This window comes from Macrotis lagotis, chromosome 1, assembly GCF_037893015.1.
Source record: "Macrotis lagotis isolate mMagLag1 chromosome 1, bilby.v1.9.chrom.fasta, whole genome shotgun sequence".
NCBI classification, from domain to species: domain Eukaryota; kingdom Metazoa; phylum Chordata; class Mammalia; order Peramelemorphia; family Peramelidae; genus Macrotis; species Macrotis lagotis.
The window spans coordinates 255,081,017-255,090,491 of NC_133658.1; the positions used below are offsets into that span (position 1 = coordinate 255,081,017).

The 9,475-nt window shown below is 34.8% G+C and overlaps 1 pseudogene; it reads left to right on the top strand.

Moving 5' to 3' along the window:
• Positions 1-655: 655 nt before the first annotated feature.
• On the top strand, positions 656-9,230 carry LOC141489596 (bifunctional phosphoribosylaminoimidazole carboxylase/phosphoribosylaminoimidazole succinocarboxamide synthetase pseudogene; annotated as a pseudogene).
• The last annotated feature ends 245 nt before the right edge of the window (positions 9,231-9,475 follow it).

Here is a 9,475-nt window from a genome sequence, read left to right on the forward strand (position 1 = left end):
TAAGTGTTCCATCTGGAAAACAAACTATTTTTTCCAGCAGGAAAAAAAAAACATTGACTTTACTGATTAACAGATCCCTTAACTAAAATGAAATACTCAACCAAATCTGAAAATAAAAGAGAATGTTGTTCTGTGATCTTGCTCTTAGCTCACACTGCCATCTTCTTCAGAAATATCAAGCTCCCAACAAGTAGATTATAAAGTTGTTGCTCCATTAAATTCTAAAATAGCAAAAACAAATGACCCTTCTCCAAGAGTGTCACATTTCTCGAAGTTGGAATGATTAGGAATCTCCCTTAAATCTATATGCTCCATTAAGCTCAGTTAGAAAGAATAGTTCCAAGCTTTGAGAGACAATTAATAACTCACAGGCAACGACATTCTTGAATAGGCGACCAGGATTTTAGTTACACCTGAGCAGAAAGTAATACTTTTTAGTGCTTTTTTTGAAACATTCATTCAGAATTGAAGTAGAGGTGGTGGAGGAGAAGGGGTATATGTCATTGAAAATTAGGTTTATTTGAGCTAATCATTTGCAACAGGTAAATGCAAGTGTTTAACTTTCTGGAGTTAGGGAAAAGAGAAACGAAAGAGGAAAAGCTTGGGAAAGAAAGGTCTTTATAATTTTTCCAGGGTTATGAATACATAAATAACAATGGTCCTGTAAGAAGAACAGAAGCTTCAGGGTTAACCTTTCTGCACATTTGTAAGTAACCTATTGACCCAGGAAAAGATCTCTGTCGCTGGCTCTCTGCATCAATCATTTTTTTTTTGTAAGGCAATGGGGTTAAGTAGCTTGCCTCAAGGCCACACAGCTAAGTAATTATTAAGTATCTGAGGCCGGATTTGAACTCAGGTACTCCTGACTCCAGGTCCCGTGCTCTATCCACTGTACCATCTAGCTGCCCCGTGCATCAATCATTTCTACAGGAAACATAAACACTTTGCCATCTAGTTTGAAATAAAAATAGAGCAAAAGACTAACCCCCCCAAAGGACTTCTATTTTCCTGACTTTACTAAATTGAATATAAAAAGAGATTTTAAAAACTTTAATTTTTCTTTTTTATACCACTTACATTTCTTTCCTCATGGAGAGGTGCTTTGCCATTGCATTTCATCTTCAGCAAAAGTAATTGACACATTAAAAAAAGTTTGACATTATGTGCAGCCTTCTTCACCCATAGTTTCCCATCTCTGTAAATGATAGTTGGAGGTACCTAATAGATGAGTTCTTGTCTAGAAACTCAGTACAACAGATATCTAAAACAGTCATCCTTGTTTGGCATATGGCCACTTTAAGAATTTTTGAGTTTTAGTAATTGTTTGTATTAGTATGTGTTCCCCTCAAAGCTAATGCAGATCAAAAATTTACTTGAGGGTTGGGGGCTAGCAGGATCTACTTTATTTCCCGAATGAATGCTATATAATAAATATATAATGATTGATACAAAAAAGAATGTTTATGATAGTCATAAAATTAATCCTTTCCTTTGGAATTTAGATAGCACAGCAATATATCTGATTGGAGTTGGAGAGGAGAAAAAAGATTATATTTCTCCTTCTTAGAATTTGTCTTTCCCACTGACTTGTCTTCCTTCTCATAGGATTGGGGTGGGGGTTGTTTGTGTAAGAAAAATGTGCAAGAAAGTTGAAGGAAAAGATCAGGGTCATTAATAATATCTAATAAAACTATATTGATCTGTTTAAACAACAAATTATAGTTTTAAAGACATCCAAAATCATTTGCATGATCAGGTTATTATTCAAAAAGAAAATCTTGTTCATAGCATTCTTTTTGAAGACTAGCATTTTAGTAGAATCATATTTTCTTTAAAAAAAGTTCTTTCCTTATAATATGTTCAATTGTTTGCTAATAACTCTTTTACTATCAACCTCCAGGGAATTAGGTTTAATGGTCATATTTTTTTAAAAATCTGGAGATAGAACTGGTTTTGAAGCCACAAAGATGTGTGTCTCAGTCTTCTGACACATATTGACTATGGTGTCTGGAACATAGGTACTTAAATGCTCTGAGGAACTATGTGACCTGGACAACTCTGTTAACCTCTTGATGCCTTAGGCAATTCTTTTAAATTTTAAATTGAGAGGGTGGCAATCTGCATTGGTGGAGGGAGTTTCTTTACCTGGAAGATCTCTATCCTAAAGAAATCACAATCTCTCTTTCTTCCCATATTCTGCTATTGTCCCTTCTACTGAAACCAGGAACATGGTGAACATGGTAGTACATGGTAGTACTGAAGATAGCTAATAAACTTTATGAGGGTAAAACAAAAGAAATCTATGAATTATTGGATAGTCTTTGGAAAAATCCTGGTTCCAAAGACCAGATGATAGTAGGCAATATAGATAGAAAAAAAAATCACCTGGGAGAAAAAAGCTGTAATCTCAAACAAATTATCAGTTACATTTTCCAGTTGTTGTGGGAAGCAAGTATCAAAACTTCTTTTCAAAACATGTTATCTTAAAGTGAAATGATTCCAATTGTGAATGGATATATAAAATGATTAAATTTGATTCTTTTTTTCAAAAGAAATCCTGATGATAAATAAGGATACAAATTCTATCCAACTGAAGTGGAGTTGTTTTTCAAGGATAATGCCAAAAATGACCCATGGTGGTCTCAAGAACAGCTCATGTGCTCAAAATGGTCCTTTGCTGGATTTAACATTGGTTGGATTGAAATGAAAATTGTGAGTCTTCACACACACATGCTATTTTTGAAATACTGGAAAAATCCTGGTTACCTTAGAACCATATATTAGTCCACATGAAGATTAAATTTAGTGTTGATAAAACTAAAAAAGAAATTGTTCTTGTCATTGTTACTGATGATTATTCTTGGTTCTGGCCATCTAGTGATCCAATCCAAGAGAAAGACAAGTAGTCATGCTGGGACATTGAGGAAGGCCTCCAGATGGTAAAGAAAAATTTGAATGGATTTGTTGAAAGAGTGGAGTTTCTTCAAAAAGTGGGAAGTCCATGCAAAGTTGTGGTATTGATGGGCTCAACTTCTGACTTTGGTCATTGTGAAAAAAATTAAGAAAGTTTGTGTTCCCTGTGATCTTTGAATAACATCTGCCCATAATGGACCAGATGAAATTCTAAAGATTAAAGTAGAGTATGAAGGGATGAAGTTCCTACTGAATTTGTGTCAGTGGTTGGCAGAAGTAAAGGATTGGGACCAGTTAACATCTAATAACAATGAATTGCCAAAAGTCAACTACCCTCACTTTTCATCTCATTGGGAAGCTTAGGATATATAGTCCTCACTCCAGAAGTCTAGTGGTCTTAGCTGTTCAACTGTACTTAGATTTAAGAGAGCAGCTCAAATATTTACATTAAATTGCTATTTGGTATGGGCTAAACTTTGAACAAATTCATTAAGTATGTGGGTTTCCTTGAAGCAGACAGATAAGAAAATGAGAATCTGGTTTAAAAGAAGAATGCAATACAGCTTAAAAAATGTAGAGTACAAAAAAAAAAGCTAATTTAGCTTCAAAAACTGTTACAGATTAGGCAAGAGAAAAGATAATTCTAAACAAATTATAGAAAAATATTAATAACTTCTTGGAGTTAAAAGCAGTCACAGGTATAGTTCTTAACTCAAGTTGTTTTTTTTAAGTATTTGTTTTTTTCTTCCTTCATTAATGTCAATAAATGGTTAGAAATCATGAATTCTACTGACAAACTCACAGGTAAATATTAAAGGAGTTTCACTTAGATGACTTCATTGCCAATTATTGTATGTAATAAAATTTCAATTTAATTTCAAAGAAACCAATTTTGACAGATTATAATGTCATGAAGAGGGAGCTCATTAATCTTTTATGGAAAATCATCTAAAAGTTTTAATGTAATAAAAACTGTAGGTATACATAACTCTTCTCTTCTTTGGAACTGTTAAGACTCTTGGAGAGTTTCACTTAGGGGTTTACCACTGCTAAATACATGCTGGGGAAATTTTTTTTCTAGTATTAAGTAAAAAAATAAGGTGGAAAATATGACTCTCAATATGAAATTTGGCCAGTAGATCATCACAGAATGATTTTCTTAAGTTATAACAGTTACTTAAAAGGTTTGTGTCATTTATTATCATCATTAGTAGTAATAATATTAATAAGTACTCACATTTTTATAAGTTTTACAGGAAAAATGCTCTGTACAATGTTTCTGAATAATAAGTGCAAGTATTACTGTTGCTAATTTATAGATATGGAAATTGAGGCTCAGGGATGAAATGATTTACTTAAAGAACTGGGGTTTGAAGACAGGTTTCTAGGCTTTAAGTCTGTCTTTCTATTGTGGCATATTGCCTCTCTATTTATTTAGAATTATAGAATTTTAGAATTATTTATAGCTCCTTATCCTCTCCCTCCCATCTTTTCCATTCTTGAATGTCATCACTCTTATTCACAGCTTAAAAAAAGATTAAAGATGCCCTGGTATTTTTTTCCTTTTTAAATTTTCCTACAACTACAAAAGCCTGTTATTTTATTTCCACATACAAGTGTGAAATGATTTGTTAAATCATTTGAATTACACACAGCCTCATAGACAGTTTTTGATAGTAGTTAATGGAAAGATCACCTAATCCAAATCCCTTGAGAATTTAGAGAAAGTGAGGCTCCCTGGAGAAGAAACATGGTCAGAGATCACTTAGAGAATTAGTGTCAGTGAACCAACTCCCTTAGTTCATTTTACCTTACTCTTCAGTGCATTGAATTATTAAAATAATATGTGATAGGTTTTCAGTTATTCAATCTACTAGAGTGAATGTAAGAAATCAAATAATTAAAGCACATCCCATAGTTTTGGTTTATTTATAGATATGATTTTTAAAAAATTGTTTGTAGGTTGAATTGCATCTTACATGATCCAGGGGAACTGATCACTGAAAAGACTTTCAAAAATGAGTATCAAATTTGAGCATATTTATATAAACAATGCATTTTTAAGTGAAATGGAACACCTGGATTCAAATCCTACTCAGTCATTTACTACTTATGTGACAAGAGTCACTTCTCTAATCTCTACTTTTTTATCTGCAAAATAGTAATACTCATATTCATAGTATTTATAAATATTGATTATTATAGCTTGCATTTATATGGTGTTTTAAGCTCCAAAAATATCTCATATGATTTTTAAAACAATCTTGGGAGGTAGGTACTATTATTTACCATTTTGTAGAAGATAAAACTGGCATATTTGGAGGTTAAATGATTTGACCAGAATCACACAACTTATAAGTATCTAAGACTGGATTTGATCTAAGGTCTTCCTGATTCAAGATCCATTGCTGATTGGCTCTATCTATCTAGGTATATGTCCATCCATCCATCCATCCATCCATCCATCCATCCATTCATCCATCCATCCATCCATCCATCTATCCATCTATCTGTTTGAGTCTATCAAACTATCTATCTAGTTGTCTATCTCTCCATCTATCTTTTTGTCTGTCAATCTATGCTTATCTGCCTGTTTATCCATCCATCTATTTCTGTCTGTCTATTCATCTTCTATTTCTCTCTATACATACACACATGTATATAGTATATCTAGACATCCACATCCATAAACAGTACATATACACAAATATGTGGCAGCTAGTGGCACAGTGGATGGATTGTTGGACCTGGAATCAGAAAGACATGAGTTCAAGTTTGATCTCAGACATATACTAGCTCTGAGGCAAGTCACTTAACCTTATTTGCCTCAGTTTCTCATCTGTAAAATTACTTATTAAATGACATATACACATAAGTATATATATTTATGTATATGTAGCTATATAAAATTTTAGTGTCTTTTGATAGTGATGACAATCTTTATTGTTATTCTTGGGTGCAAACAACAGCAACAATAGCTAGCATTTCTATAGCACTTTACAAAGCATTTTACAAATAGTATCATATCTGATTCTTATAACAACCCTGGGAGCTAGGTACTGCCTTCGTTTTACAGATGATACAAAGACAGATTTAAATAGTGACTTTCCTAGGGTCACACAGATAGTAAGTGTGTGAGGTCAGATTTGAACTTAGATCTTCCTAACCTCAGGTCCAGGGTACTCTATCTACTGCCCCAACTTCTTTCATTGAATTTTAACAAAGATGTATTAAATGTTAGCGGTATGTAGAGCATGGTGCTATCTGTGTTCATTGGGGAGACAGCATTTATATAAATGAGGGTTCCCTGCCTTTTCCATGCTTGTAGTGTAGTAGGGGATAACAACAAAAAGATAAGAATAATGAATATTATAGAAGAAGTACACTAATAAAGGTTAAAAAAATTCTGTATGAAGATTCATAGGACAGTCCCACTGTTATTTGAAGAGACTAAAGACTAAAGTTTCCCTTGGGAATTTCTACCCTGCTGAAATAATCAAAATGTAGTTTTTAAAGATATTCAGATAATGAATCTTCATGTTAAAAACTATTTTGTGTAATCTGACCTACTACATATTATAGAAATAGGCCACAGCATATTAAAAATGACAAATATTTTAGAGTAAAAGGTATATGATTGGAAAAGGAGGTGGGCAAGTCATATAATGGAAGTGGGCATAAGAAATGAGCAGTTGCAGGGCTACCCTGAATATATTATTAAGAGACTTAGAAGAAAGCACTAGACCATTAAATGGATCCCAATAGAGGATTCATGGGAAGATATGGAAAAGAGGATGTAGATAGATTGTGTTCTGCATATTAGAGTAAGTACTCACAACACTGATATCACAGGTCCACTGAAATAATGAAACTATATAAAAATATTATATAATATTAATGTTTCACAATTTTTAAGGTTATTATATATGTATATACATATATATAAAATTTCATTTTTTCCTAAAAACAACATGGTGAGTTTAGTCATAGATTTAGTTTCCCTACTTTACAGATGAGGAAACTGAGACCCAAAGAGGCAATAACCTGGCCAAAGTCTCTAGGTTGCACCAGTGAGTCTGGTACTTGAACTCAAGTCTTCTGACTCCAAACTCATCCATTTTTCTACTATACTGTGCAGATAAAAAATATTTATTTGAAAACTCATGACGAATAGGCTTTACTTAGAAGATTAAGTTAGTATTACTCCAAAAATAGGGATAGGGCCTGAATCTGTGATTTGATCAACATAGAGAACTGTCAGCTGATGAAATTCCTCTTATCAACCCAGACCCCCCACCATCTCTGCAACTTAGCATCCGAAGAGAGTTGCTTAGAGTCCTGAGAAGTTAAGGGACTTGCCCAGAGACCCAGAGTCAGTATTTGCCAGAGGCAGGATTTGAACCCAAGCATTCCTGGTTTTCTAAAGTCAGCTCTTTATTCACTATACAGATGCTGCCTCCACAGTGTAATGAACCCCAGGGGGCTGTCTACTTAAGTCTCTTGATACACTTTCCCCTGTGGTTGCATCCGGGCCTTACCTGATCTCTTCTAACCCAAGTATAGGTAAAGCATCTTCACCCCAGGCCATTCTGCCCAGGGGGGGTCACCTTTCTTATCTAATTCACCTGCTGAGGCTCTTCCAGGTAGCCCTCCAGTCTCTTTTTCTAGTCTTTGAATTTCAATCATTTACAATTGATCTGATATAACCTACTACCCTACTTACTCATTTTCTCACTGATATGTGGCTAAATGAAGACGACTGACTTTCTGACTGTCTATAAGTAAGTATTACAACATTTGGATGGGGAGAGGGAAGGGAGAGATATCAATTATATATATGCTTGGTGTCCACAATACTCATTATCTTAAACCATCTCAGCAACTGCCTTTCACTTTTTATCTGGATATTTAGGATCCTGTAGACATTCCACATTTTGGTTAAATTGGGTCTATCAATCCTAACAAAAATAGAAGGCAGTAAAAGTGATTTTAAAATTGATAACTGAGGAATGGAGTAAGCACTGGATTTATAATTCAAATATATGGGCTAGGCACCTGGAACTCTGAAAGCTCCCATTTCCAAACCAGGTGATCTTACTTACATTTCAGGGGACTTTGATATCTTTACTGACACAATGAAGTTCATGCTTTCACTATTTACCCCCACAAAGTTCAAAGGATAATAGCTAACATTTATATAATACTAATGATATGTCAGACATTGTGCTAAGCACTTAAAAATGAATTTCTCACAACAATCCTGGGAGATAAGGGCTATTATTACAGCTGAGGAAATTGAGGCAAACGGGTTAAATGACTTGCCCAAGGTCTTTAAGATCAGGTTTTTTTCACTCCACTGCCCCACCTAGATGCCCTTGAGATCAAATGAAATAATGCACTTTGGAATGGAATGGAAAAGTTACACACATATCAGCTATTGTTATTAATAAATTTTAATTAATGAGAAATATTTATTTTATTTAAGGCAATAGGGTTAAGAGTGACTTGCCCAAGTCACACAGCTAGGCAATTATTAAGTGAGGTTGGATTTGAACTAAGGTCCTCCTGACTCCAGGATTAGTGCTCTATCCACTTCACCACCTAGCTGCCCCCTGAAGATAAATATTTTGATGGAAATGACTGGAATGACATTGTAATGTACTGGAGGGAGAAAATTATGGACCTGAAGTCCAGTCAGTTCCCTGGCTCAATGGATAGCATGATGAGTCTGACTTAGGAAGATCTGAGTTCAAATGTAGCCTCAGACTGGACTCAAGTGACTTTGGGCAAGTCACTTTGCCTCAGCTTCCTCAACTCTAAAACAGAGATGATAGCACTCTTCCCCCCAGGGTTATTAAGATCATCTGAGATGTATTTGTGAAAGTATTTAGCTCATTCCCTGGCTCATACATAGTAGACTCCATTTAAAAGCTTATTAACTTCCCAATAATATCATAGATAAGCTAGTTTCTTATACTCTCTGAGCTTGAGGTTCTTCACCATTAAAATGGGAATGATAAAATCCACAGTTCCTACTATGAGTTAAATGCTTGCTAAACTTTAAAAGATCACCTAAATGTCAGCTGTTCTTATTATGAAGATAAGATTTCATCCATGTAGTCTCATTGTTAGAATGCTGAACTTGAATCCAGATGATCTGGGTTCAGGTGTTGCCTCGGACACTATAGCTTTATGACTAGAGATAAAACATTTCTCATTGCCCATCCAGCTGCACACCTCTGGACTTCAAGCCTATCCCGGTAACACCTCCATTTAACAAGATGATGTCAGCCCAGGGTACTCAGATCGCTCAATAATCCCCATCCCCAGGGCTCCTCTTTTCTTCTGATTGGAGAGTGGAGAGTGGGGAGTACCTTCTGGAGCCTCCATTAAGGAGGACTCCCAGGTAAGCCTTCTCATTTCTCACTCAGCTGCACTTCTCTTAACCTCTTCTAACTTTTTTACTAGATACCTTCTCTTCCTGTTTTCCATTCCACTTTTCAGTTTTTGTATCTTGTCTTCCTCTATTAGATTGTAAACTCTTTGAGGGCAGAGATATGCT